Raw genomic sequence first — 6,000 nt, forward strand, 5'->3', positions numbered from 1 at the left:
TGATGCACGAAAAAAATCCAAAAATCGTATCTAACCCGACTCGATACCGTGTTCGAGGATCATGTAAATTTATTGATATAAATCCGTGTGGTGTTGACTGAGCCTGACTAAATAAATTTCTAAACTTATTTATATCCATATCGCCACTGCACCAAGTCTGATGAATATTTCGTACCGTGTGTATCAACTCCGTTAAACACAGCAAGAATGTTACAGTTATCCCTGATCACTTTGGGAATTTGGGTGTATCGCTGGGTTACATAAATCACATCAGTGTTTTTGTGTCTGCCTCTGGAAAATATCTTGGCAGGATTTAATTGTTTATCCAACATGACATCATCGTAAACAACTAAATTATTAATAAATCTATCTATATCATCAATACTCGGCGCTTCATTAATGTCAGTTATAAATTCAACAACATCATCACCGTTTTCATTTAATGATTTTGCACTTTCATTAAAATCTTTTAACACTTCGTAGCATCGTTGATCGTCTACACTTGGTGCTACCAAATACAACTTGTCCCACTTCATCCACTTCATTATTAAATTAAGTAACAACTGTGTCTTACCACTTCCAGATGGTCCAATTATAATTATGCGAACAGAATTTGGTAGCGCTGCGTGATGCTTACCTGGTTCTCGTTTCCTTGTAGCAGAAAAGTCAGTGATCTCCATTAGAATAATATGATATAAATATGGATTTATATTGTGTGAAATGCAGGGCGCGCACCCCAACAAGTGATCTAACAACTGCTACAACAAAAAATAATAGATCCGTGGTTTCGGGCAAGTGTGAGCGATGCGGTATAAAAAAGTTCAAATTTATCTCCCTGACTCGTCAGGTGGCAAGTCAGCGCCAAAACCAAAGTCAGCGCCAAGTAAAATAAAAAACGAGGAGGTGATATTGCCGCCAATTTAGGAAAATTACCAGGCTCCGTGGGCTAAATACCCAGGAGAAAAACATCTCCCAGGATATAATTACTGTGGTCCTGGAACCCGACTTGATATCAGACTTGATGACCAAGATCGACCAAAACCCGGAGAAGAACCAATAAATGCTATCGATAAAGTATGCCATGTCCATGATGTAGCTTATAAAAGTAAAAATCTACAAGATAGGCATCTCGCGGATGTGAAATTAATTCACGCGCTAAATTCCATTACTGATAAATATTTCAAGGAGAGGTTAGCTAGTTGGTTAAACAAACCCGCAATGAAAAGTAAATTAGCGCTAGGTGCTGCTAATTAATTATAATGGAATCGATTTATTATTTCCCAAGAGGATACTGGAGGGGTAGCGCAGCAATTAGTAAACTTGCCAGTGCAGCAAAAGTCACACGTGATACTGCAGCAGATTGGTTATCCAAACAGGTAATATGGCAAATTTATCTACCGCGTCCTAGAAAAATTAATTTTGCACATTTTAATGTTAGTGTTCCTAATGAAGTGCATCAGGCTGATCTATTATTTCTGCCACATGATACCATTCGTCGTCGAACATACAAGTACGCGTTAACTGTAGTTGATGTTGCGAGTAGATACAAAGATGCAGAACCGTTAACGACTAAAACAGCATCTGAGGTTGCTTCTGCTTTTGATCGAATTTATCAACGAGGACCTCTACGATGGCCACATCTCTTACAAGTTGATCCTGGCAAAGAATTTCAGGGTGCAGTATCATCGCTGATGAAGCAACATAATGTCACCATTAGACGAGGGCATACTGAGATTCATCGTGATCAGGCAATTGTTGAACGATTTAATCGAACACTTGCTGAGCGGTTATTTGGATATCAGTACGCGAAGGAATTCATTCAGGACAAGAGATCTCACGAATGGGTTGCAAGATTACCAAGCTTGATAACTGCATTAAATAATGAAATAACTCGAACAACCAACATGAAACCTATTAACGCAATTACCAAAAAAATATACCCATACAACGACGTGATTTTTCAAAACAACCAATACTGGATGATGTCAATGTGAGATATTTATATGAACCAGGTGAACTTGAAGGTGGTAAAAAAAGAGCGACTGATCCTATCTGGAGCATCACGGCACACAAGATATCTAACATAACTAGATCCACTGGTAGACCAGCAATCTACAGGCTGGATTCAACTGCTCCTCAACGGGGATTTACACGTGAACAATTACAAGTAATTCCCGAGGACACAAAATTACCTCCCAGATCCCTTAACTAGCACCGGCACCTCTACGTCGATTACACTCAAGACAGGTCAGCATCACATTTTGTCGTGTATGACCGCGACTATTATCTTTTCTATCTACTTTGAATTGTCTTGGATTATTACTCGAATACTGCCATAACATTATACAATTACAGCTCGCACAGTGATTATTCTGTTGTTGTTTCAGTGTCATGATAAATTCAACATCGAGATCAAATTCTCGATTATTTTTTTTGTCACTCTGTTTGTAACCAGCCAATTTTTTTCTTATTATATCGACTTGACACTTATCCTTGTCATCAGCCATTGACTCGTCCAAAACAATTCTCCGCAATTGAGATATTCTTCTGACTCTGGACACTGCTAAGTAAACTAAGTTTGACCACTCGATTCGATCATCAACGATCCAAACAACTGTATCAGAAATAGTCAGTCCTTGAGATGAATGAATCGTCATTGCGTATCATAGCGTCCACGGGGATTTATCAGCGCGCAGTGCATCTTCAACAACATTGACATCAACTGTGACAATATCATTTAATACTAAATTCTGTTTCCCTGGTATATCAACGTCGATATTCTGTAACCGCGTATCAGCTGGTCTATGACACAATGACACTGGCAACATTGGAAACTTTTCTCGTTGCAGTGAAAACAAGTTCATCTGAAGTGTGTCTCTGACTATCTTTCTGCTTGCCACTATCACATCGTTTGGTTTCCACGTTTTCAAAAAGTCGCTCATTGAAGTCTCTGAAATTATTTTACGCATAATTTCACATTGAATTTTATTCGATTGTAATGTGATTAATGTTTTAAATTCCTTCAACGTTGCATCAAGAGATCTATAATAATCAGACACTTCTTCATAATAATAAACAAAATCTTTTAACCACAAATGCGGAGATGGACCAACAAAAGGTGGTGGCTGACCGTGATCGCCGCACATTATCACTGCAGTATTTTTTGTTAGCAGCCAATCAAGAAATATTTTTAATATATCTAACGGCACTGTGCACACTTCATTCCAAATAATAATCCGCGGAATGTATTTCTCTCCCATTCGATCTGGAGTCCACACACCACCGCTATATTTGAAAAAGTTGTGATAAGTACAAGAATTGACTCCTCGTTGTTTCATCTCCCTGGTGAGTCTGTGTTTTGGTGTTAGCACAATTAAATCTGAATTTCAAAATAATTCAATCGCTCAAGTTGTCTTACCAGAACCTTCAGGTCCGTTCAAATAAACGGTTTTGTGTCTGGTGATTGGATCATTCACAGACGGTGCAGAAGACACTTCTGATAATTCTGATTTCCATAATTATCCTTAATTTCAACATCAGCGGATTCACAATAACAATGTAGCATTTCCTTTTTTATTCTCCACGAACTCCATGATTCATCACTGCTTGTAAAACGAGCCAGTGATTCTGAATATCTTTTATCTATATAAAATGAATTCGTTGCAACTCTAACTGCAGTGTCGGGAAATCTATTTATCATTGATAGCAAATTTATAGAAACATAAGCAGCATCGAAGATCTTAAATGTGTGTATTGAGGTGATTCTCCATTAATATAACTAACATTTGTGCCCAACCGTGTTCCGTCGGACAAGAAAGCGTCCTCCCGATTACAAAATATATTTCTCGCAGCGGCATCAGCAATTATAAAATTTAATTCAGCATCATCCATAATCAATCGTGAGTGATGTCGTTTATGATCATATGCACCACCTTGAGTAAATTTACCGATTATTCTTCTATCGAGATCTTTTGCTGTTTTTCACTATTGATGAGTTTAATCTTAAGAATATTAGGAGCGTTATTGTTAATGACATCAGCAGAAGTATTTGGACACTCTCGTGCATATTCCTCAATGACTTCATCGAGACTGATACACTCCGGTGTTGGTAACCAAACCGAAGTCTGCGGTCGATATGATATGATTGCTTCACTGACTTTCACCGATACCAGTATTCGGCTGTCAAGCATATATCGCAACAACACTATTGGTGCCCAACGTTTCTCTGAGAAATGTCTGCCAAACCAAACATAACAAATTGGATGAAGTTTTTCAGCGAATTCAAACGACGTTACACGAGCAAATCCTGTCAAGTCAAAATCGGGTAAATGACCGTTTATAGCAACTCGCGTCATCGAGTTCGTGGGATGTCCAAATCTTTTAAAATATCCACTGCACTCGCCCATCCCAAGAAAGCTTCGTGGATAACACGCAACCATATCAACTGATATCATCTCGCTGCGATCATACTTGGTATTCCACAAACCGCCATGTCCATACACGACACAACTCAATTGTATATCTTCGAGAAACTCACTTCGGGTTGGTCTCCATGAATTTCTTTCTCTGGTGGCGTGAGCAGCAACACTCGGAACTGTAAATATATTAGTTAATAACTGCTCATTTTTTTCTGAATATCTCTCTGCGAGTTTTTTCATTTCCTGTTGCAGAAATTCCGTCCGGTATAATTCACCGTTAGATCTTACAAATTGATCATACTCGCCATCTTCGGAACTTTTAAACAACCACACCGACACAGGGTCGTCTTTTTTATCTGTTTAATAAAACCAAACATATTTTACCAGAGTTCTCTGGCTGGTAATATTTCACAACACGATCCCGCGGAAATATCGTGACTGCGTTAGTCCAAGCGTGAGTGTTATGATCAATGATATTTATTGGAGCTCCGTTCCGATTATATTTCGATTTGTATAATACTTTCTCTGTTATCGTTGTTACGGTTATGGAAAATCTTAGTGCTTTTTCTAGCTCGGCAACATCGTTTATTCATGCTCCTGTATCCTTGACTTTTTCAGCCCACGCTGCTATCTTGGAACATCTTAGATCAGTTAGACCGTTTCCGCGCATTGCATTTTTGAAATGTTCCATTACTCGCTCGGCTACACAATTCAGCTTTGAGAATCTCACTGGGGCAAGTTTATTGATTTTTGGTGTTTTCATCGGATAGATTCCATAAATGACCGCTGTTACAGGATATGATCGAGCGTAATATGGTTTATCAATCCCAGTCAACATTCCTGTTTGGAATCTTTACTTAACAGAACGGTTTTTCCACTAGCAAGGACAGGGTCATTTTTATCACGGATAATCCACGTATCGGAATCTGCTTGCACAATAAATTTAATTCTGAAAAAATATTTCTGATTATCAAAGAGATAATCGATAATTGTTTTCGCTCGTGCATCATTCATTGTAGCATCAATGTCTTCGTCGACATTGACTTCGTCCTTGACTCTGTCAAGGCGTATAATTTTGAATGTAGACAATACGTGAGATGCTCCATCATTACGAAATTCCTTTTTGGCGTTCCTGATAATATCAAACAGATCAGTCAGGGCTCGTCTCCGCGAGTCAGGGGTTAGTCTGTCAAGATCGAATCTAGAAGCTTTCCAGGGCTTGATTGCAGATAATCTTTCAAGCTCCACCATATTATATTTAAGACAAACATTTAAATAAGAAATATTATATATATATATATATATATATATATATATATATATATATATATATATATATATATATATATATATATATATATATATATAATGTCTCAAACCAATCAGTGCATGTGGCTTAAAGTTGGATCTGTAACTACTTGTAACAAATCCTGCAGGAAAGAATTCTGCGGGGAACATTCCCAAAGCATCCGAAGGGGGAGTTTAGGACCAATACTCTGCCTGCGATGTGGTGTTGGGGTCAGGAGTAAAACACAGTTATGTGCAAGTTCTGAGGGAAAGAGATACCGTGAACTTAACAGGT

This window comes from Sinohyriopsis cumingii, chromosome 6 (genome assembly GCF_028554795.1).
Source record: "Sinohyriopsis cumingii isolate HCF-2022 chromosome 6, ASM2855479v2, whole genome shotgun sequence".
NCBI classification, from domain to species: Eukaryota; Metazoa; Mollusca; class Bivalvia; order Unionida; family Unionidae; genus Sinohyriopsis; species Sinohyriopsis cumingii.